This window comes from Prionailurus bengalensis, chromosome D1 (genome assembly GCF_016509475.1).
Source record: "Prionailurus bengalensis isolate Pbe53 chromosome D1, Fcat_Pben_1.1_paternal_pri, whole genome shotgun sequence".
NCBI lineage: Eukaryota > Metazoa > Chordata > Mammalia > Carnivora > Felidae > Prionailurus > Prionailurus bengalensis.
This window is the reverse complement of record NC_057346.1, coordinates 63,714,994-63,741,300: the sequence shown is the minus strand read 5'-3', so window position 1 is coordinate 63,741,300 and position 26,307 is coordinate 63,714,994.

Genomic DNA, 26,307 nt, shown 5'->3' with positions numbered 1-26,307 from the left:
AAATAAATTTGAAAAGTTTTTAGCCATATTTCTTCAAATATTTTTTTGCACACCTCTCTCTCTCTCTCTCCTTTCCTTCTGGTACTGACATTATGTATGTGTTGGCATGCTTAATGTGTCCCACATTTTCCTGAGTTTCGGTTCACATTTCTTCATTCTTTTATTCTCTGTTCTCAGATTATACATACTTGCATAAGCTCTATCAGTCTACCTTTAAGTTTGCTAGTTGTTTCTTCTGCTGGTTCATATCTACTGTGGAGCTCCTCTAGTGAATTTTTCATTTCAACTATATTTGTCCCCCACCTTATCCACAGGGGATACATTCCAAGCCCTCCAGTGGATGCCTGATACCACAAATAGTCCAAATTCTATATATACTATGTTTTCTCAGATACATACACACCTATGATAGTTTAATTTATAAATTAGGCACAGTAAGAAATTACCAACAATAATAATAATAAAATAGAACAATTATAATATGTTGTAGTAAAATTTATGTGAATGTGGTCTCTCTCTCAATATCTTATTATACTGCACTTACCTCCTTCTTCTTCTGATAACGTGAGATGATAAAATGCCAATGTGATGAGATGTAGTAAGGTGAATGACATAGACATTGTAATGTAGCACTAGGCTACTACTGACCTTCTTTTGATGTATCAGAAAGAGGATCATCTGCTGCCAGACACAGTTGACCATGGGTAACTGAAACCACAGAAAGCAAAAGCATGGATGGAGGGGAGGGGGTGGACTGTTCTACTGTACTTTCTAAACTCCAGAATTTCCATGGGTTTTTATAATTTCTTTTTATTGATATTCTTTATTTGATGTGACATTGTCATCATACTTTACTTCTCTAATCCTGCTTTTATTTAGTTCTTTGAACATTTTATAATGGCTACTTTGAAGTCTTTAATTCTAATATCTGATTGCTCTCATAGGCAGTTTCTGTTGTCTGCTTTTTTTTTTCTGTTGTATGAGTCATACCTTCCTATTTCTTTTAACATCTTGTAATTTTTTGTTGCCAAGTAGACATTTTAGGTAATATATTATAGCAAGGTGGATATTGGTCCCCTTTATGGGTCTTGTTATTATTTGTGTGCTTAGTGACTGGCTGGACTGTTTTAATGAAGTGGATTCTCTATTCTCCTCCCCCCATTCTGCCTCTTTTGCAGTCTTATGCTTCTGATATTCTTCCTTAGAGAATGCAGCCAGTGATAAACACAATCACCCTGGGGTGACTGGTTTTAGCAGGATTCTATTTGTCTCTTTCTCTGATCTGTTCAGTTTACCACCACCTTCAATATGACACCAGGCTGGACTCCACTAATTCCTCTCTGATGGTTCCATTCTTTTCAACAGTGCCCTGGGGCATAAGAGGTTTCACAGTCTGCTCCAATAAACTGTGAGCAGGGTTAGTTTTTAAGACCAATCTTTGAGGGTTTTCTCCTGACCCCAGGGTGTATCTTCCTGTCTCTTTCCCTAATTCTCTTTGTCAAACTACCTGACCTATAGTTTAGCATGTTACTGTCATAGAGTTATTAGCCTCCCCTTAACTCTTACCACAAAAATCTCCATTGTTTTCAGAAGCACCCTTAGGTTTTAACTTCCCCTCGCACTCTTTTAAATAAAGTCAATTCTTTAGGGGAGAGCTTCAGGGCTCTCTGTTCTTATGAACTGCCTATTCACCTAAAAATCTCTGAGCTACTCCATAGGCACTGAGTCAGGGCAGCAGTCTTCAGTCTTCTTGGCTTGCCCTTCCCAGCATAGAACACGTTCCCTACAAGTGAGCTGAGGTCCCAATATTTTCAGCCTGCCATCCCTGTGGTAGAAACCCCACACCTATGGGTGGGGCTAGGTGGAAGAAGGGAGCCCCAATTTCTCAGCAGCAGTCTCTTACAAATTAGCCTCCACAACTCGAAATTGGAGGGGATGAAAAATGCTGGCCACCTGCCCCTCCCAGTAAAATACACTACACCTCTTCACTGGGAGCTGAGGGAAGAGGGAACCCCATCTTCTCATCCACATCTGCTTACAGTGGAAGGAAGGAGTGGGTCATGGATCATGCCACAGACTCTTTTGCTGTTCTTGCCAACTTTTAATAGAGTTTCCTGAATAAAATTTCCTTCATTTGCTGTATGGCCTTAAGATAATTCCCAGAAACTTATCATTGGTTGATTTTTTAAATAAATTTCACCAGCTATACTATTTCACTGAGAAATGGATCCATGAAGTTCCTCACACTGCCATTTTAGAAGCAGACCTCTTCAAACACAGGCAGCAACCTCTTTCACCTCACACACAGCAACTTCTTACTAGACACATTGCCAGAGGCAAGGGAAACAAAGCAAACATGAACTATTGGGACTTCATCAGGATAAAGTTTCAGCACAGTGAAGGAAACAATCTACAAAATTAAAAAGCAACCTACAGAATGGAATGGGAGAAGATATTTGCAATGATATATCTGATAAAGGGTTAGTCTCCAAAATCTATAAAGAACTTATCAAACTCAACACTCAAAAAAACACAAAATATCCAGTTAAGAAATGGGCAGAAGACATCAATAGACATTTTTCAAAAAAAAATCATACAGGTGGCTAGCAGGCACATGAAAAGATGCCCAACATCACTCATCATCAGGGAAATACAAATGAAAATCATGATGAGACACCACCTCACACCTGTCAGAATGGCTAAAATTAACAACACAGAAAACAACAGGTGTTGGTTAGGATGTGGAGAAGGGGGAACCCTCTTAACACTGTTGGTGGGAATGCAAACTGGTGCAGCCTCTCTGGAAAACAGTATGGAGATCCCTTAATAAGTTAAAAATAGAACTACCCTACAATCCAGCAATTGCACTACTAGGTATGCAAAAGGACAGGATACAAAACTACAGATTCGAAGGGGTACATGCACCCCAATGTTTACAGCAGCATTATCAACAATAGCCAAACTATGGAAAGAGCTCAAATATCCATTGACTGATGAATGGATAAAGAAGATACGGTATATTGGGGCATCTGGGTGGCTCAGTCGGTTAAGCATCAGATTTTTAATTTCAGTTTAGGTCATGATCCCACTGTCATGAGATCAAGCCCTGTGCTGGGCCTCTGCACTGAACATGGAGCCTGCTTGATATTCTTTCTCTCCCTGTCTCTCTCTCTCTGCCCCTCCCCACACTTGCAAATTCTTACTCACAAAAAAAAAGGTTAAAAAATGTGGAATATATATACAGTGAAATATTATTCAGTCATCAAAAACAATGAAATCTTGCCATTTGCAATGATGTGGTTGGAGCTAGAGTATATTATGCTAAGCGAAATAAGTCAATAAGAGAAAGACAAATACCTTATGATTTCACTCATATGTGGAATTTAAGAAACAAAACAGATGAACATATGGGAAGTGGGGGGAAAGGAGAGAAGAAAACAAACCATAAGAGACTCTTAACAATAGAGAACAAACTGAGGGTTGATGGAGGGAGGTAAGTGGGGATGGGCTAAATGGGTGATGGGTACTAAGGAGAGCACCCGTTATGATGAGCACTGGGTATTATACGTATTGTTGAATCACTAAACTCTACTCCTGAAGGACAGGGCTCCTGGGTGACTCAGTCAGTTAAGCGACTCTTGATTTCATCTCAGGTTATGATCTCACAGTCTGTGAGTTGGAGCCCCATATCAGGCTCCGTGCTGGCAGTGGGGAGCCTGCTTGGGATTCTCTCCTTCTCTCTCTCTCTCTCTCTCTGCCTCTTCCCCACTCATGCACTCTCTCTCTCTTTCAAAAGAAGTAAATAAACTGTAAAAAAAAAATCTATTCCTGAAACCAATGTTACACTATATGTTAACTAACTAGAATTTAAATAAAAATTTGAAAAAGAAAAAAACGTAGAACTCCTCTAAAATGGAACAGATTTGTAGAATCTTTTTTTTTTTAATTTTTTTTTTCAACGTTTATTTATTTTTGGGACAGAGAGAGACAGAGCATGAATGGGGGAGGGGCAGAGAGAGAGGGAGACACAGAATCGGAAACAGGCTCCAGGCTCTGAGCCATCAGCCCAGAGCCTGACGCGGGGCTCGAACTCACAGACCGCGAGATCGTGACCTGGCTGAAGTCGGACGCTTAACCGACTGCGCCACCCAGGCGCCCCAGATTTGTAGAATCTTTAAGGAACAGATTTAAGAATGCCATTTAGAAGTACGTGAGTAGCTCAGTCGGTTAAGCATCCAACTTTGGCTCAGGTCATGGGCTTGTGAGTTCGAACCCCCCATCACCCAGGTCAGGTTCTGCGCTGACAGCTGGGAGCCTGAATCCTGCTTCGGATTCTGTGTCTTCCTCTCTTTCTGCTTGTATCCTCTCTTTCTCTCTCTCTCTCTCTCTCTCTCTCTCTCTCTCTCTCTCAAAAATAAATAAATGTTAAAAAAAAAAAGAATGCCATTTTTTAAATATTTATTTTTGAGAGAGAGAGAGAACACATGCCCACGCAAGCGGGGGAGGGGCAGAGAAAGAGGGAGAGAGAAAATCCTAAGCAGGCTCCTCACCCAGCACAGAGCCCATGCCGGGCTCCATCTCACCACTTCAAAATCATGACCACGAGATCACAATCTGAGCCAATATCAAGAATTGGACACTTAACTCACTGAGCCACCTAGGCACCCCTAAAGAATGCCATTTAGAATATGCTGGGTTTGATCCCAACCTGTTAAAGAATTTATGAGTTTTCTATTGATTAACCTGCCTGGTCACCTCCCTGAGCTTCCTCCTTTATTCTCATAAGCTCTCTAGTAATTAATTTTGCTTTCATTTCTGCTCCCATTATCTTCCATTTGTATTTCCTCTCACCCAATGCCTGACTGCAAAAACAGAAACAAAACAAAACACATATATACCTGCTTCATATCCAATGTTGCATCCTACTGCTGCCATAGAGGTGCATCACTTAGTTCTCCTTCAAAAGAACCTGCTAAAGGACAGCTTCAAGGTGCTACCCTTTTGGATCCACTATGGTGTTCATACCAAAGTCACAAATGGTGTTCAGATGTGGGTTACCCCCAGCCAATGACTGAGCATGATGGGACTATTAGAGCTGGACTGTTCCCACCCACTGCAAAGCTCCTCAAGCAAGCGATCTTTGCTCAGGACCTGAGAGTTTGCCAGAAGTGGGTTGTAATCTGAAACTTTTCCTACCTTATCCTTCTTCCCCCTCTCCTTTACTGATGTTAGACTAGCATTATGATCTCAAGGTGCTCACTGATAGACTACTTGCTCCCACCACTTTATCCTTCATATGCATGTCTCTCATTAAATCTCTGATATGTCTAATCTTATGTTAGTGTATGTTTCTTGAATAGCTCAAAGTTACAGAGATGGTACTGAAATGGTCCCAGAAATGGGAAATAAAATAGAGTTTAGAAACTGGCTCACCTACCACCAAGCTGAAAAGGAGGACCCAACTTGAGTAGAATGTAAAGCACAGTCCCTCACATAAGATGGCAACCAAATTGCTAAATAATTTACCAGTGGCAATTTCATAACATTGTTATCAGTGTGATGATTCAGATATTTGAAAAATATGGAGAGAACACTCCCTATAGGAAAGTGAGGTTGACTGGTTATTAGAAAGTTGTACTCCCACCGTGCAGAGAAATAATGAGAAATTAGGGGTAGTTAACAAATAATTAAAGCCTGTGTATAAGAGTCTAAGGGACTCTTATGCAGCTTACAAAGAAGTCATTGTCCCCTGCAGTGGAAGAATGAGCACATTTAAGAAGCAGACTCAGGACTTAACAGTTAGAGTCACAGATATCCAGAGATGTTCAGCCAGGGCATGTCTGTTTTGCTAAGGTCAGGGCCCTGACTGGGAAAGTCTAGAACCTGGAACCTGGAACCTGGAACATGGGATGGGCTATCTCAGTGGATACCTGCAAGGATTACTGAGATTACATCCCAAGAGAGCCACAAGAATTAGTTAGTATGTATTAGCACCATATGATCCTCTCAATAGATGCAGAGAAAGCATTTGACAAAATACAGCATCCTTTCCTGATAAAAACCCTCAAGAAAGTAGGCATAGAAGGATTGTACCTCGAGATCATATAAGCCATATATGTAAGACCCAACCCTAACATCATCCTCAATGGGGAAAAAACAGAGAACTTTCCCCCTAAGATCAAGAACAAGACAGGGAGGTCCACTCTTGCCACTGTTATTCAACATAGTATTGGAAGTTTTAACCTCAGCAATCGACACACAAAGAAATAAAAGGCATCCAGATCAGCCAGGAGGAAGTCAAACTTTCATTCTGCTCAGATGACATGATACTCTATATGGAAAACCCAAAAAATTCCACCAGAAAACTGCTAGAACTGATCCATTAATTCAGCAAAGTTTCAGGATATAAAATCAATGCACAGAAATCAGTTGTATTCCCACACACCAACAACGAAGCAACAGACAGAGAAATCAAGGAATCAGTCCCATTTACAATTGCACCAAAAACCATTAAATACCTAGGAATAAATCTAACCAAAGAGGTGAAAAATCTAGACACTGAAAACAATAGAAAGCTTATGAAAGAAATTGAAGAAGACACAAAAACATGGAAAAATATTCCATGCTCCTGGATTGGAAGAACAAATACTGCCCAAAGCAATCAATACTACCCAAAGCAATCTACACATTCAATGCAATACCTATCAAAATAACACCAGTATTCTTCACGGAGCTAGAACAAACAATCCTAAAATTTGTATGGAACCAGAAAGGACCCCAAAAAGCCAAAGCAATCTTGAAAAAGAAAACCAAAGCAGGAGGCATCATAATCCCAGACTTCAAGCTGCATTACAAAGCTGTAATTATCAAGACAGTACGGTATTGGCACAAAAACATTCACATAGACCAATGGAATAGAATAGAAACCCCAGAACTAGACCCACAAACGTATGGCCAACTCATCTTTGACAAAGCAGGAAAGAACATCCAATGGAAAAAAGACAGTCTCTTTAACAAATGGTGCTGGGAGAACTGGGCAGCAACGTGCAGAAGGTTGAAACTAGACAACTTTCTCACACCATTCACAAAAATAAACTCAAAATGGATAAAAGACCTGAATGTGAGACAGGAAACCATCAAAACCCTAGAGGAGAAAGCAGGAAAAAAACCTGTCTGACCTCAGCCATAGCAATCTCTTACTTGACACATCCCCAAAGGGAAGGAAATTAAAAGCAAAAATGAACTACTGGGACCTTATGAAGATAAAAAGCTTCTGCACAGCAAAGGAAACAACCAACAAAACTAAAAGGCAACCAACGGAATGGGAAAAGATATTTGCAAATGACATATCGGACAAAGGGCTAGTGTCCAAAATCTATAAAGAGCTCACCAACTCCAACCCAAAAAAACAAATAATCCAGTGAAGAAATGGGCAGAAAACATGAATAGACACTTCTCTAAAGAAGACATCCAGATAGCCAACAGGCACATGAAAAGATGCTCAACATCGCTCCTTATCAGGGAAATACAAATCAAAACCACACTCAGATATCACCTCACACCGGTCAGAGTGGCGAAAATGAACAAATCAGGAGACTCTAGATGCTGGAGAGGATGTGGAGAAACGGGAACCCTCTTGCACTGTTGGTGGGAATGCAAATTGGTGCAGCCACTCTGGAAAGCAGTGTGGAGGTTCCTCAAAAAATTAAAAATAGATCTACCCTATGACCCAGCAGTAGCACTGCTAGGAATTTACCCAAGGGATATAGGAGTACTGATGCATAGGGGCACTTGTACCCCAATGTTTACAGCAGCACTCTCAATAATTGCCAAATTATGGAAAGAGCCTAAATGTCCATCAACTGATGAATGGATAAAGAAACTGTGGTTTATATACACAATGGAGTACTTACTACGTGGCAATGAGAAAGAATGAAATATGGCCCTTTGTAGCAACGTGGGTGGAACAGGAAAGTGTTATGCTAGGTGAAATAAGCCATACAGAGAAAGACAGATACCATATGTTTTCACTCTTATGTGGATCCTAAGGAACTTAACAGAAGCCCATGGGAGAGAGGAAGGAAAAAAAAAAAAGAGGTTAGAGTGGGAGAGATTCAAAGCATAAGAGACTCTTAAAAACAGAACAAACTGAGGGTTGATGGGGGGTGGGAGGGAGGGGAGAGTGGGTGATGGGTATTGAGGAGGGCACCTTTTGGGATGAGCACTGGGTGTTGTATGGAAACCAATTTGACAATAAATTTCATATACTGAAAAAATAAAATAAAATGTGAAAAAAAGAGAATTACTGATTATAAGAATATAAAAAAAAAGTATGGTACTGGCACAAAAACAGACACTCAGATCAATGGAACAGAATAGAGAACCCAGAAATGGACCCACAAACGTATGGCCAACTAATCTTTGACAAAGCAGGAAAGAATATCCATTGGAATAAAGACAGTCTCTTCATCAAGTGGTGCCGGGAAAACTGGGCAGTGATATGCAAAAAAATGAACCTGGACCACTTCCTTACACCATACACAAAGATAAACTCAAAATGGATGAAAGACCTAAATGTAAGACAGGATGCTATCAACATCCTCAAGGAGAAAGCAGGCAAAAACCTCTTTGACCTTGGCCGCAGCAACTTCTTACTCAACACGTCTCTGGAGGCAAGGGAAACAAAAGCAAAACTGAACTATTGGGACCTCATTAAAATAAAAAGTTTCTGCATAGTGAAGGAAACAATCAGCAAAACTAAAAGGCAACCAATGGAATGGGAAAAGATATTTGCAAACGACATATCAGATAAAGGGTTAGTATCCAAAATCTATAAAGAACTTATCAAACTCAACACCCAAAAAACAAATAATTCAGGGAAGAAATGGGCAAAAGACAGAAACAGACACTTCTCCAAAGAAGACATCCAAATGGCCAACTGACACATGAAAAAATGCTCAACATCGCACATCATCAGGGAAATACAAATCAAAACCACATGAGATACCACCTCACACCTGTCACAATGGTTAACGTTAACAACTCAGGCAACAACAGATGTTGGCGAGGATGCAGAGAAAGAGGATCTCTTTTGCACTGCTGGTGGGAATGCAAACTGGTGCAGCCACTCTGGAAAACAGTATGGAGGTTCCTCAAAAAATTAAAAATAGAACTACCCTACAACCCAGCAATTGCACTACTAGGTATTTTACCAAGAGATACAGGTATGCTGTTTTGAAGGGGAACATGCCACTCCAATGTTTATAGCAGCACTATCAATAATATCCAAAGTATGGAAAGAGCCCAAATATCCATTGATAGATGAATGGATAAAGAAGATGTGATATATATATACAATGGAGTATTACTCGGCAATCAAAAAGAATGAAATCTTGCCATTTGCAACTATGTGGATGGAACTAGAGGGTATTATGTTCAGTGAGATTAGTCTGTCCGAGAAAGACAAATATCACAGGACTTCACTCATATGAGGACTTTAAGATACAACAAAACAGATGAACCTAAGGGAAGGGAAGAAAAAATAATATGAGGGGGACAAAACATAAGAGACTCTTAAATATGGAGAACAAACAGAGGGTTACTCGAGGAGTTGTGGGGAGGGGGATGGGCTAAATGGGTAAGGGGCATTACCCTGAATCTACTCCTGAAATCATTGATGCACTATATGCTAACAAACTCGGATGTAAATTAAAAAAAAAAAAAACCATTACAATCAACACAGGGGATGGCAAAGATTAACACCCTCATTAAAGACCTAAAGAGGTGGTGGTCCCTATCATATCTCCATTTAATTTGCCAGTTGGCCCCTCTAGTAACAGATGGATCCTGAAAAATTATCGTAAACTCCTGCAAGCTCAGGTGGTAGCCCTACTGCAGATTTTGTCCTAGACATGGTAACATTGCTAGGGCAGATTAATAAGGCTTCAGTTGCATAGCATGTATCATTGATTTGGCAGATGAACTCATTTCTATTTCAGTAATAAAAGACTTCCAGAAATCGTTCACATTCACATGGAATGGACAAAATATTCATTTAAAGTTTTGCCCCAGCACTATTAATTTTCCCACTTTTTGTCATAACAAAATCCAGGAAGACAGGGGAGCATCCCATTGAACATCAAATTGATCCATTCTATGGATGACATCGTATTAATCAAGCAGGAAAAGCAAGAGATGACTAATGAATTGGTGGCCTTGTTAAGACATATGCCCCAGAGGGCAGGAGATAAACCCTACAAAGAATCAGGGAACTGCCTCACAACAAAAGAATGTAGGAGTCCAATGGTCAAATTATCCCCTCCAAAATAAAAGGCAAATAACTGCATCTTGCATCCCCTAACATAAAGAACAAAGCACAGAACCCGACAGGCCTCTGATATATTCCGTACATAGGAATACTTCCCTGGCCCATATACTAGGCGACAAAGAATGCTGCCAACTCTGAATGGAGTCCAGAAGTGGAAAGGACTCTGCAGTAGGTTCAGGTTGTGGTACAAGTTGACCAACTGCTGTGCTATATGATCCAGCAGACCACACAGTATTGGAGGTGTCAATGTTGGTAAAAGAATCACTGTGGAGTTTGTGGCAGGGCTCGGCAAACAATGGCCCATGGGCTAAACTGGTATGCCACCTTTTTTGGTACAAAATGTTTTATATTAATACAATCATGTAAATTCATTTGCATATTATCTATAGATGCTTTCATACTACAACGCAGAGTTAAGTAGATGAAGGAAAGAACATATGGCCACTAAAGCCTAAAATATTTACTATCTGGGCCATTACAGAAAAAGGTTGCTTATGCTTGGTTTATGGTAAACCCAGTGAGAGAATCATAATATAGGGGTTCTGGAGTAAAGCCATGCCATCAGCAGCAAAGAATTATATGCCTTTTGAGAAGCAGCTCCTAGTCTGCTACTGATCTCTGGTAGTTATGGGATGTTTGATCTTGAGGCACAAAGAGATGATGCAACTGGAATTGCCCATTATAAGTTGGGTTATTTTGGACCCACCAAAGCATAGAGTCAGAAATGCCCAGCAGCAATCCATTATAATATAGAAATAGTATATCCAAGATCAAGTTTGAGTAGAACAGAGGGCATGAGTAAGTATGACCAGGTAGCCCAGAATGCCAAGTCATCCACCCTGGTTGAACCAGGACCCCACCCTCAATTCACATCTATGGCTTTATGAGGATCACAAACAAACAGCTAAAGGAAATGAGAAAAGCTCAAAAGTCCCTAAGAGACAGCCGCATCTGGGAGTCGGAATGCTCATGGGTAGAAATTAACTAAAGGGCTACAGAAAAGCTGCATCAGTCCCAGGGATAAGAGCTGTGATATTTGATTCTAGGATAAAGCTACAAGAAAAATTTATTTCATTGGGGAGAGAGAGACAGAGTTATATGAAAAACTCCAGAGGCAGCATCAAGGACAGAAACAGAAACAGATTAATGGTTTCAATGTCCAGCCTTCACAATGGCCATTGAGTCCACACACAGAGAATCTAAGCACCTGGCTAGGCAGTAGAGCAGCCACCTGAGTATACTTGCCTTCTCATAATTAGCCTATGTGTTTGCTATCAGAAGAATCATAATTTTCATATTCTGTGGAGAAATTCATTCCATTTACCAACACAGGTCAGTCCAACTAAAAAATCACAAAAACAATGGGAAAAAAAACAGAAAGAGAGAAACTAAGCTGGACACAGAACTATCCCCAAGGAAACAGTTAATGCTGGAACAGAAAAAAAAAATTTTTTTCACAAGCAAAATTAATGTACTATTCCCAGAAAAATGTGAGAGACTATCCAAACACAAGATGCTTCCATAAAGAGTCATCTTTGACAGCCTCCTCTCATTATTCATATCTAACCTATAACCGTGATCTGTCAACTTTACCTCACAAATATCTTTCAAATCTACTCACACCTGTCTACCACCAACATTCTGATACAAACTGCCACCATCTCTTAGTCCCCTACCAGTTGGTCTTTCCTCATTCGTTGTTGCCCATCCAATCCAGTTTCCAAATTTTAGTCAAACAGTGGTTTTTAAAATTGAAATATGATCATATCATATATTACCACCCTCCCTTGAAATCTTTTTTATGATTTCCCAAGCCTCTATGAAGAAAGGCCAAAATTGTTAACGAAGTAGACAAACCCCTCCCCAGAGTGGATCCTGTTTATCTTTCCGGCCTCATCTTCCACCACTCTCCCACTTAAACATCATTATGGAGCCCCAATGGCCTTTTTAAAAATTTATTTACTTGAGTGCCCCATGTCTCCTCACTTACCACGGGGCCTTTGTGTACATTTCTTTGGTCTATAATGTTTTTCTCCACACTTCTTCCTTTTCTAGTTTTTTGACAGTTCAGCTGGAGTCACTTTTCCAAGGAAGGCTGCTCTGACCTCCCAGCATTAAGTCAGCATCCTCACCCATTTGGATACTCTACTAACCCTCTGTAGCTTTCTCACATGTTCTCTAACTACCATGGAATTGAATTAGAAGTCAGTAACAGAAAGAAATTAAGGGGGTGGGGGGGAAGCCTGAATGACATAAGAAAACCAGGAAAAGATGACGGAGAATGGTGGTGATGATGATATGAGGCTTGTGTCTTGTAAGCCAAAATGAAGAGACTGTTTCAAGTAGTAGTGGCTTGTCAACCCTGTCAAATCCTACTGAGAGGTCAAATAAGGTAACACTGAACATTTTCCATGGACTTGGCAAAATAGAAGATTTTACTGACCTTGGTAATTGTTGTCTCATCGGAGCTGTGGGAGAACAGGTCAGATTAAATCGGGCAGAGAAGTGAGTGAAAGGTAAGTAAATTCTCTACGTTTGCTGTGACAGCAAAAGTAGACAATTCTTCCGATAAATTTGTTGTGAAGGGAAAGAAACAGAGTAGAGTACAGGGGTATATGGGATATAACAGATTAATTGTATGATTTTAAATTTCCCTTATCTTTCCTTATTTTTGCCTGTTGGATCTGTTTCTGTAAGATATATTTAACTGCCATTATGAATGTTCGTTATTTTTCCCTCCCTGTATATTTAAAATAACTTTTTCACTGTATTACTATTAGTTCTTCTTGCTGGATTTTATCTTTTATTAATTGAATTTGCCCCTGATAGTCTATGGCTTTTATCAGTTCCCTTTATTGTCAGCACTGATAAGCTTGGCCTTATTTTGACAATCTTATTTTAGGGTTTATTTTTTTGTGTATTATTTCTGACTGTTTCTTTTTCCTTTTCTGGCCTACTGGATCAGTCAAACTTTATCTTTTTTTCCTTATATGTATTTTCCACCTTTAGTCTACCATGTGAATTTTTTTAAGTATAACAAATATACCTGGTTTATTGAATGAGTTGGAATCAGTAGGTACAAGCAAAAAGCAATTTTATTTTTCTCATGACTGCCTCATTTAGTCTGTCCAGTGGACTCAGTTCTCATCAACCATGGAGGAAATATCAAGTGAATCACCTAGTTTTCTCAGTGAATCTTAGTCTTTAAAAAGTTTAATATAGTCTAATACAATCTTATTCAATTGAAAACTTATCTCTTTCACCAACTCCAGACCTGCCTCATGGCAACAGGAAAAGAAACTGAGGTTACCTTCTTAACTATTTTCCCAACTTGTTCCTTTAATCTTCCTTCATTTCTGTGCTCTCACTACTCTACAGTTGAAAATGGGAAGATATATAAATGACTAATAAGCATACAAAAAGATGCTCAACATCATCAGTCATCTGAGAAATGCAAATCAAAAGCACAGTGAGATACCGCCTCACACCCACTAGAACAGCTATAATCGAAAAGACAAAAAAAAAAAAAGAGAGAGAGAGAGACAATGACAAGTGTTGGTGAGGTTGTGGAGAAATTGGAACCCCTACGGGAATGTGAAAAGTTAACAGCTACTTTGGAAAAGTTTGTCCGTTTCTTAAACTGTTAAATAAAGAGCTACACTATTACCCAGGAATTTCACTCCTACACATACACCCAAGAGAGAGGAAACATATGCCCACACAAAAAATTATGCACAGCAGCTTCTTCATAACAGCCAAAAAGTAGAAACAACTCAAATGTTCATCAACTGATGAATGGTAAACAAAATATGGTAGATTCATACAATGGAATATTACTCAGCAATAAAAAGGAATGAAGTTCTGATATGTACTATAACATAGATGAACCCCCAAAACATTACACTAACTGAAAGAAGCCAGACATAAAGACCAAATACTGCATGAAACTATTTATGTGAAATATTCAGAATAGGTAAATCTATAGAGACAGGAAGTATATATACTGGTGGTTGCCTAAGGCTGAGAAGTAGAGGTAGGGGGAGGGGAGGAATGAATACTAATGAGTTCAAGGTTTGTTTTGGAAGTGATGAAAACAATCTAAAAATAGATTATGGTGATAGTTACACAACTCCATAAATAAAATAAAAACTACTCAATTGTGCATTATAAATAAGTAAAGCTTATAGTATGTTATATCTCAATAAGGCTATTTACAGAAAAAGTAATTAACAACAGGCCATCAAAATGTCAGTATGCCCCCAAATACAGAAACTACAGAGGTTACATTATCTAAAATTAAGAACAAATACCCCCAAACCATTAACAACTTGGAAATTTTTAAATATCTCTCTACATAAAGTAGAAATCAAAGCCAAAATCACAGACTATTTATAAATGATTGACAGCTATAACGTTGTACAGTGTATTACAAATATATGGGTTACAGGAAAAGGAAAGCTCTGAGGAAATTTTGGTCCTGTAGATACATAAAATACTTAAAGTAATAATAAAAGTTAATAAAATTTTCAAGTAAACAATGATTATAATATATTTATTATTAAAAAAACATAAAGTAAGTAGAATTAAAGGTGGATCACTGAAATGAACTAAACACAGAAAAAATCTTTTGAAAAGTCTGAACAAGACAAAAGGGAAATATATATAAATATCAGAAATAAAAAACAGAATAGAATACTACTATTATTAGTATATTATATATAGAATATACTATAATACTACGTTTCTTTCTGAAATATGTATTTCAAGGAAAATATAAATGATGAAATATGGCTTTAAAATTGGTTTCGGGGGCGCCTGGGGGACTCAGTCGGTTAAGTGTCCGACTTCGGCTCAAGTCCTGACCTCACAGTTTGTGGGTTCGAGCCCCGCAATGGGCTCTGGGCTGAACACTTGCTCAGAGCCTGGAGCCTGATTCAGATTCTGCGTCTCCTTCTCTCTCTGCCCCTCCTCTGTTTCTGCCCTGTCTCACTCTGTCTCTCAAAAATAAATAAGTGTTTAAATATATATATATATATATTTTAAATTGGTTTAGGGATGGGGAGCCTGAGTGACTCAGTTGGTTAAGCGTCTGACTCTTGATTGCGGCTCAGGCCATGATGTCACAGTTTGTGAGATATTTTTTAAAAAATGAAAAGTAAAGAGGGATGGTGAGGGGAGGTATGGCAATGTATGGAATTCTCCCTTTTTTGGTAACTGTGCCTGGTTGTAAGTAGCCCATTTGTCAGTTAGGGATATTTTGAGGTGATTAGCCTGATGGCCTTGTCTGTATTCAGCCAGCTGTCACTGTGGGCCGTTTCCACATTCCATTGTTCAACCCTGTTTTCCTAGAAGCCACCTCTACACAGATGAAGAAAGAAAAGTAAAAAGAGGGACAAGAGGGAGGTAATGACAACACAGATGAATACCCTCTGGAAATAGGAGGGGGCATTTGAGGTGCCTTACAGGCTGCTCCCAGAAGTTTCCAATTATTTCTGATTATTAACTAGTGAGATATTGTGACATAATAATAATTATATATTCAGTGTTTGTCCAGGTTCCTGGCACAGTGCTCCTAAAAGTCTTGTAATTTCAGGAGTGATGGGGTAGGAGCAGTATCCTTTGTTATTCTTAATAAGTCCTTTTCAAACACATCTGAGTTTATGCTAATGAGGTAACTCTGGATGGGCCTCTAGATAGCTTTAGAATAGGGGCTGGTTGCTAGAGAAACTAATCATGGAATTAAAGGGCTGAAACCTTCAGCCCACTGGCCCCTCTCCACCTCCAGGCAGAGAATGACTGGAGACAGAGTTAATCACCAATGGCCAATGATTTAATCAATTGTGCCTATGTCATGGACCCTCCATAAAAAAAAAAACACTTAAATGAAGGCATTCAAAGACCTTCTGGCGTGGTAAACATATCCACAGGCTAGGAAGGGGATGTACCCCAAACTCCACAAAGATAGAAGCTCCTGTATTTGGGACTCTAACAAACCTCACCCTATATGCCTCTTGACTGGTTGCTCATTTGTATCCTTTCTAATATCCTTTATAAATTAACTCGTAAGTGAAACCCCTGAGTTCTGTGAGCCATTATAATAGCAAATTATCAAACCTGAAGATGGGGTTACCCAATTTGAAGCCAAGTTGGAGAAGTGTGGGTAACCAGGGACCTACGACTGGTGATTGGCAACTGAAATGGGAGGCAGTCTGATGGGACTGAGTCCTTCAACACTGGGGTCTGCACGAACTCAAGTACTTACTGTCAGAATAAAATTAAATTACAGGACATCTAGTTGGTATCCACAAAAACTAGAGAATATCTTGGTATGGAAAAATCCACACATTTGGGGTCAGAGTGTTTTGTGGGTAGAAGCAGATCTTAATAATAATAATGATCATTAGTAGTCCTTCTAATCAAAATTATGAGTAAGTGTCCTCATGATGTATGATATAGGTAATGTGAATTAAAAGTGATTTCAGAGGTGCCTAGGTGGGTCAGTCAGTTAAGTATCCAACTCCGTTTCAGTTCAGGTCATGATTTCATGGTTGGAGAGTTCAAGACTTGCATTGGGCTCTATGCTGACAGCAAAGGGCCTGCTTGGGATTCTCTTTTCCCAGTCTCTCTGCCCCTCCCCCATTCATTCTCTCTTGTCTCTCTCTCTCAAAATAAATAAACTGTTTTTAAAAAGTGATTTCAAGAGAATGAAATAAAAGTAAAACACCTATTCCAGTACCTGGCATTTATTCAGTCAACATTAATTAAGAAAAAGCAGCAGCATGGTAGTGGTTAAAAGCAGAGAATCTGGTATCAGGTTGTCTGGGATTGAATTCTGGCTCCTCCACTTACCAGTCTTGTGATACGAACAAGTTGTATCTCTGACTCTATATTTCCTCAACTATAAAATGGGGATTATAATAGTAAGTTGTTAGGAAAACTTGTTAGTGTTGTGACTGAAGAATGTGAAATGGTTTCCAGACTAACAGGGGCAGTTAGGGAGGGTCATAAAGCAGCCAGATAGTTACAGGTCAGGAATGACAAAGCATTCAGTGTCACAAGAACAGCAACGGTGAGGAGCAGCAGGAAGAAAGATAAGGCTGCAGAGACAGGCAAGAGATCACTAAGAGAAAAGGTTGAGATGCCAAGACTTGGGCCTCTGTGCAGGAGCTCATCCAGGGGCCTGAAGCTTATACAATTTAGAAGGCTCTCTTCAAGAAAAAGAAAACACGATTATAAATCCAAAGGTAGGTACAAAAAGAATTTTTAAAAAATGAATACTTGTAGAAGAAAAGGAATGTAACAAATGACAAATGTTAAAAAGTGACAACTATAGGGACGCCTGGGTGGCTCAATCGGTTAAGCATCTGACTTCAGCTCAGGTCATGATCTTGCAGTTCGTGAATGAGTTTGAGCTCCACGAAGGGCAGGCTGCTGTCAGTGTAGAATCTGCTTTAGATCCTCTGTCCCCCTCTCTCTCTGCCCCTCCCCCACTTGTGCACACACTCTCTCTCAAAGATAATAACTACACATTTTTTTAAGTTGACAACTATAAACCACAAAATCCAAAAACAACATATTTGTATTAATTAACTGATTGATATACCTCTAAAACCTTTTCCTTCATTTTTGGCGGTATACTTTTCATATGTCGACAACTTTGTATTGTTTTCTGTAGTAAGGATAGAAAACTAGTTCAGTCTTTCTTCTAACATGTTATCTAAATTTGTTATTATGACAGTTGCAATGTGTAAAAGCATACAGCTTCACACCGTTGTACAATTTGTAGTGTTTACATATGTGTGCCCTACGAACACAGAAATTCTAAAGAATTCTCTTTCACATGATTCCCACCAAAAAAGGAGGGGGGAGTTTAATGCATTTTAAATGGTAATGCTACTTAAATAAATCAAGTGTATTTAGGAATACAGAACTTGCATTTTGACCAAGTATCAATGAGAACCAAATCCTTGCTTACAAATCTTAAACACTGGAAGAATTCTCCAGAGATCAGCTTCTGGCTCCATATATTTCAATTCTTGTTTTTCTTTCTTTTTTTTTAAGTTTTATTAATCAACTTACTTATTTTGAGAGAGAAAGAGAGAGAGTTAGTTTGCACACAAGGTGGGGAGGAGCAGAAAGGGAGAAAGAGAATCCTAAGCAGGCTCCACACACAGCGCACAGCCCGATGCAGGGCTCAATCTCACAACACTGAAATCATGACCTGAGCTAAAATCAAGAGTTGGACACTTAACCCGCTGAGCCACCCAGGCACCCCTCTCTTTCACTAATACATTTTTCTAGTGCTAGCACCATAACACAGGTTCACAATGCATAGTACCTGACTGTGGTCTTGTAATATGAACTTCCACTAAAACATACGAGGGCTTTTTCAAGAAATATCTGATTCCAAGTCTGGAGCATATAATGTACAGAAGGGTCTAGAAATTATTTGCATACCAGATAGAAAAGAAGCTATCAAAAACAACTAAGGTCATGACAAAAGGACTCAGGAGCCAACTTGAAAGGCCTCTCACTAATTAAAGATTAGACAATCTGAGCTTCAAAAGAATAAAAATTATAATTTATTGAAATCTATCAAATATGTTTAACATTGATCACTTTCAGAAAATATCAAGGAACCAATAATTCATTGTTTTGAAAACATCACAATAAACTAATAATTAAATTACTAATTAATAAGTTAAAGAAAAAGAATCAACCATATATCCTTCCTTTCCCATTTGATCTCTACCCCTGGGCTACAAAGTAGTAGAGAAGGGGAAGTATTTCTCTATGAAAGGATTCTCACCTATAAATCAATGAAAATTAGAATTTTACCATTTTGCATCCTCCACTGAATTACTGCGTCCAAGCTTTGAGCACCAACAGCCACTACCACAAAAACAGTGACAGACTATGTGCCTCCTAACTGAAAGAACATAAAACACCAAAAGGAGCAAACATAAGTCTAATCCAGTCTCTGGATCAAGCTGCCAATTTACACAAAATACAGAAGACTGAAGCAAATTGAACTGCACCAACAGTATGCAGCCAGAAAAATGCAGGGTGGAGGAATAGGTCGAGTATCATGCATTCGTAAGGAAACCTGTGAAGAAAAGAAAGGAAAAGAGGGAAATCTTATAGAATAATAGAAAATAGAAGAGATATCACATTGTTTTTTAATAGGTAGGATTAAACCATAGTGACTAGGGATAAACCCTTGGGAGATAAAACTGTAAATAAAAGCAAGTAAGAAATTAATGTAAAATTAAATCAATTAATATAAAAGCCAGAAGAGTAATTACTACTGAGGGAAGGAAGATTAAGGATTAAAATTGAAAAGGGGCACTTAAGAGAAGCACAGAGAGGTAGTGAGTTCTATATTTTGACCTAGCAGTGGTTACAAATGTGTTTGCCTTATTGTCTCCTGTATTTGTATTTTATTTTCTCTAAATAAGATTTTTAAAAACACAGTAGAATTAAAGATATAAAACCTCAAAAAGGGGATGAGTTTGGGAGGTGGGGAGGTCAAAGTGGCTAGGCAAGGACAGAATTAGAGCACTGCAGGTTCCTTGGCAATAGCTCCCTAATAGGACCCAATGCCATTGTTATTGCTAATGCAGTCTACAGGATTTGCATTTATTCAAAGTTGGAAAAGTTGTGAACCAGGACACATTCTCTGGGAACAACCTGTCTAGTAGTTTAATTATCTTTAACGCCTTTCCTTTGAACCAGGAGAACAATACTATTCATCTTGTAATTTACATTGTGATTCCCACCAATTCTGCTGTGGTTAAACACAGTAATGTGCCACCCAGATCTTCCTTCAAGGAAACACTTGCTGCCCACCTGAGGGGAACAGAACAGAGTAAGCAGCTATTCTTCAGCCGTCAGATCCTTCAAATCTGCCTCAACCACAGAGAGCCCCCTCACCTGAAGTCATAATCTTCTTGGGGCAGCCTACATGCAGTGACTAAGCAAGACAGAATATAAAAAAAACATCTGACCAGTGTCACCTGACAGAGGATGCTATGATGGGCTACATTAGTTCCAGAGCTCCCCACCTGGCTGATGATGGTTTGTGGGATTTTCCTCACAGTTTAACTTCTTCTTCCCCCTTTCTAGGTGTTCGTCCCTTATTAATAAACACGCTGCTTCAGCATTTGCTTCTGGAGAAACCAATCTGTAACATCCTTTAAGGCCTGGTGAGAAGACTGCTACATCTAAGTGGATTTGAACAATGAGGTTGTGGAAAATAAAGCAACCGTGCAGAAAAGAAATACGGGCTGCATAATATTCCTACAGAATGCCGCTGTCAGAAGAGAGCGGCATACTTTAAAGGGTGAGAGAATGCAGGCCTTCCAGCAGTGAACAGCAGGCAGGGAAGTAAACAGTGGCCCACAGCTCTGTTGAGAGCAGTGGAGAGGAGCATGAGATGTAGCTGCCAGGTGGGCAACTCATCAGTAAACGATAATTAGAAAACAAAAAACTGGAGGGTAAAAAAAGAGAGAGAGAGAAAGGCAAAATTGATGAGCAGAGCAAGAATAGATATTTTTTCTAAATGGTCTTGGAGGTGCAAGTGAAAAAGGCAGGATCAAATAAAGAAGCCTAGGCCTTGAAAATGGATTCTTGGGGAGGAAAGAGGTAGGGATAATAGTTAAATTGAGCCAAAACAAGGAGCCCTACCCTGGTTTCACGTGCTCTGGGCTAGAATTATTCGTGAAGAACAGACTCAGCATCCTGTATACTGGGAAGGCACCTATGTGTCCAATTGCAGATCCCCACCATCACCCCAGCTCCCTTCTACCTGCCAAGTTAAATAAATCTGTAAAGATTACCCAATGCCTTTCTTGCTTTAGCACCTAGTTATTCAGGGTCTCTGGAGTCACAATGAAACTGGGAATCTTAATGTGGGGTTCATAAATAAACAATACCCACCTCATAAGAAACTACTGGTCTTAATAAAAACATCACAGACACTCTAAACCACGAATATTTCTTGCTTTTCTCTCGCCTCCCATTCTAACTATAACTATCCTTATAGCCGCCCCATCTTATTTCTGAAGCCCTACTTCATCCATTTGAATTTCTGCTGAAGCTACATAGAAGTTGTAGACCCGCCACTTACCACAAGATGGTGGTAAAGAGCCTCATCGGGATAATTCTGATCTTTTTCTCAACTTCTGCACTGTTGACATTGGGCCACCTAATTCTTTGTTGGAGGGGGCTGTTCTGTGTATTGTAGAATATTTAGTAGCATCCCTGGCCTTCACCCATTAGATGCTAGTAGCACTCCCTGCAGTCATGACAACCAAATATTTGTGCAGACATAGCTAAGTGTCCCTGGAATATTTGGGTTCTTTGGTTGAGAACCACTATGCAATAGGACCCTGAAGGGTTTTGAATAGGAGAGAGAAAGAGAATCATATTTTGATGAAATTTTTTAAAAGCTTTGTTGTTTTTTTTAAAAAATAACATTTATTAATTGAAAAAAATTACAAAAATGTGAAAAAAACATTTAACAAGGAATTTTGGGGGCACCTGGGTGACTCAGTCAGTTGGGTGTCCGACTTTGGGTCAGGTCATGATCTTGCAGTTCATGAGTTCAAGCCCTACATCAGGCTCGCTGCTTTAGGGCAGAGCACACTTCATATCCTCTGTCCCCCTCTCTCTGCCCCTCCCCTGCTTGCACTCTCTCAAAAATAAATAAAACACTTAAAAAATAAAAAATACAGGCACCTGGGTGGCTCAGTCAGTTAAGCGTCCAACTCTTGACTTTGGCTCAGGTCATGATCCCATGGTACATGGGTTTGAGCCCCATATCGGGTTCTGCGCTGACAGCACAGAGCCTGGAGCCTGCTTTGGATTCCATGTCTCCCTCCCTCTCTGCTCCTCCCCCACTCATGCTCTCTCTATCTCTCTCTTTCAAAAATAATCATTAAAAAAAATTTTAGTTAAATAAAAAATAAAAAATAAAAAGGGAAGTCTAAAACACACAAAATCCAGCCACTCAGATTAACTTCTGTGAACATTTAAATGACCATCCTTCAAAGCATATGGACACATGTTAAATACGTACAATTTGTCATGCATGGTAATATATAGTACACATACTCTCCTATAATCTTTTCCATTCAAAATCTACTATAAACACCTTTCAAGATCGACAATATGGCCTATGTTCATGCCTGCATAATATCCTTTTGCATGTAATCAACCAAGTTTCTACTGGTAGGCAGAAATTCCTAAATTTTCACTATTATAAATACCATTGCAATTTAATATCCTGGAACATGCACATCTTTGCACAGCCTGAGATTGACAGTTTATACTCAATGTTTCTATATAGCTAGAATTTTGCCAGGGTACAGAGCTTTACAAAGTGAATTACACATGGATCTTTTTTTCTCTTAATGTCATTTATTTTGAGAGAGAGAGAAAGTGTGCCTGCACGTGGGTGCAAGCAGGAGGAAGGGCAGAGAAAGAGGAAAGAGAGGGAGAATCCCACGCAGGCTCTGCGTTGTCAGCATGAAGCCCGACGTGGAGATCGATCTCACAAACTGTGAGATGATGACCTGAGCTGAAATCAAGATCTGGATGCTTAACCTACTGAGCCACCCAAGCATCCCTACACATAGATCCTATTCCAAAGGTGTACACAGACTGGTAGTGAAAAATGAACACAGGACAAAATAAAATGTGATAAATGGCATGGCGGAAATGTTGGCAGAAATGAAGAGAATATAACTAAGTATGCACCTGGGATAGTTTCACAGACATGGGCCTAGAAAGTCAGTATAAAAGTTAGTATCAGCTTCTCAATACTATGTTGAAATAGAAAACCCTAAAAGACTCAACCAAAAAACTGTTAGAACTGATAAGTGAATTCAGTAAAGTTGCAGGATACAAAATCAATGTGGAGAAATCTGTTGCATTCCTACACACTAATAATGAAAAAACAGTAAGTGAAATTAGAAAACAATCCCATTTAACTGAACCAAAAATAACAAATTATCTAGAAATAAACTTAACCAAAGAGGGGAAAGACCTGTACTCTGAAAACTGTAAAGCACTGATGAAAGAAATTCAAGATGACACAAAGAAATGGAAAGATGGAACACATGGGTGGCTCAGCTGGTTAAGCATCCAACTCTTGATTTGGTTCAGGTCATGATCTCCCAGGTTCATGAGCTGGAGCATTCCATTGGGCCCCGTGCTGATGGCATAGAGTCAGCTTAGAATTCTCTCTCTCCTCTCTCTTGTCTGCCCCTCTCCTGCACATTTGTGCTCTCTCTCTCTCTCAAAATAAATAACTTAAAAAAAAAAAAGAAATAGAAAGACATTCCATGCTCATAGGTTGGAGAAACAATTAATGTTAGAAAGTGTATACTACCCAAAACAATCTACACATTTAATGCAATCCCTATCAAAATACCAACAGCACTGTTCACAGAACTAGAACAAACAATCCTGAAATTTGTATGAAACCACAAAAGACCCTGAATAGACAAAACAACCTTGAAAAAAACAAAAACAAAAAAAAAGCAAAGCTGGAGGCATCACAATTCTGAACTCCAAGTTACATTACAAAGTTGTAGTGATCATGACAGTATGGTACTGGCACAAAAACAGACACATAGATCACTGGAACAGAACAGAAAACCCAGAAATAAACCCACAATTATATGGTCAATTAATCTTCAACAAAGGAGGAATAAATATTAATGGAAAAATCTTCAACAAATGGTGTTGGTAAAACTGGACGGCAACGTGCAAAAGAATGAGACTGGACCACTTTCCTATACCATGCACAAAAATAAACTACATCAAAATAAAAAGCTTCTGCAGAGCAAAGGAAACAATGAACAAAACTAAAAGACAACCTACCTACTGAATAGGAGAAGATAGTTGCAAATGATATATGTGATAAAGAGTTAGTATCTAAAATATATTTAAAAAACTTATCAAACTCAACACCAATAAAACAAATAATCCAATTAAAAATTGGCAGAAAACATGAACAGACATTCCTCCAAAGAAAACATCCAGAGGTGAACAGACACATGAAAAGATACTCAACATCACTCATAATCAGTGTTATGCAAATCAAAACTACAATGAGATATCACCTCACACTTGTCAAAATGGCTAAAATCAACAACACAAGAAACAAGTGTTGGTGAGGATGTGCAGTAAAAGGAACATTCAGGCACTGCTGGTGGGAATGCAAACTGTTGCAGCCACTGTGGAAACAGCATGGAGTTTCCTCAAAAAGTTAAAAATAAAACTACCCTACTGATTCAGTAATCACACTACCGACCATTTACCCAAAAAATACAAAAACACTAATTCAAAGGGACACATGCATCCTGATGTTTATAGCAGCATTATTTACAATAACCAAACTATGGAAGCAGCCCAAGTATCCACCAACAGACGAATGGATAAAGGAGATATGGCATATACATAATGGCATAATATTCAGCCATAAAAAAAAGAATGAAATCTCGCCTTTTGCAACAAGATGGAGGGAGCTAGAAAGTATAATGTTAAGTGAAATAAGTCAGAAATACAAATACCATATGATTTCACTCATGCAGAATTTAAGAAACAAAGCAAATGAGCAAAGGGGAAAAATAGAGAGAGAGAGAGAGAAACCAAGAAATAGACTCTTAACGATAGAGAACTGATGGTTATCAAAGGGGAGGTGTGTGGGTTAAAGAGGTGATGGGTATTAAAGAGTAAACTAACAGGGATGAGCACTGAGTAATATATAGAATTGCTGAATCACTGAATTGTACATGGGAAACTAATATAACATTGTATGTTAACTACACTGGAATTAAAATTTTAAACTTAATTTTAAAAAGTCAGTCTCAGCTTATTTTTCTTCAAGGGCTTGTTTGTAACAACCATTTGTTTAAATGTCTATTTCCCTGTTTCCCCTGCTCCCTGTGTGCAGGCGAAGAGTCAACTGTTTCTTCCACATATACACTGTATTTATCACAGAGCCTCATACTTACTGAATCTTCAGGAAACGTTTGTTGAATGGGGGGTATATTTTGAAAACTTGCCTGCCTAGAGAGCATTCTTCTAAAGAGAGGAAAGGAAGAATCACATAGGAGCAAGTGGGCTATGGATATAAATTTAAATTCCCTCCAAACTTCCCAAACTCAAAGACAGACCAGAAAAGAGGGATGGGAAAGAGAAGGGAAAAGAAGACAGAAAGATAAGTTGGTGTGTACTTCTATGGTGTTCTCTTTCCTCTTCTGAAAAGCTTATCCAAGGGGTGCCTGGGTGGCTCAGTTGGTTAAGCATCCAACTCCTGATTTCAGCTTGGGACATGATCTCACGGTTTGTGAGTTCACATCCACATCAGCATCTGTGCTGACAGTGCAGATACCACTTGGGATTGTCTCTCGCGTGTGCTATGTCTCTCTCTCTCTCTCTCTGCCCCTCCCCCAGTTGGGCTGTCTCTCTCTCAAATAAACAAAATTAAAAAAAAAAAAAGCTTATCCAAGAAGAAAGCTGAATGGCCTTTGCAGAAGGGCAATGTGGGATTGCATCCTAAGTCTTACACTGCAACTCAGATGATATAGAAAAATACTTTACTTTCCTTATTTTAGTCTTATAATCTACTATCGCTCCCAAATCTCCATTCACTGGTGACAAGGAGAAAAAAATTAATTAGTTTCAATCTCATTTAAACTTAATCCAATCTGACATTTTAAATATACTCTTAGGAAGTATTTGGTCTCTATTGGATAAAAAAATGCTTGATCACTAGGAGAGCCTCTCCTTCCTCTGCTTCTGTCCCCAAAAATACGGTGGTGAGAATGTATGCTCCTATAATCTTCTGGCATTGAGAAGAGACTCTAGCCTCATGCTGCTTTTCCTTGTTGTGGTGGCTGCCACGTGCTGGTCTCTGGAGCACTGTCCTTTGTGCACCCAATTGCTGAACATTCTGCAGGATACTGCTA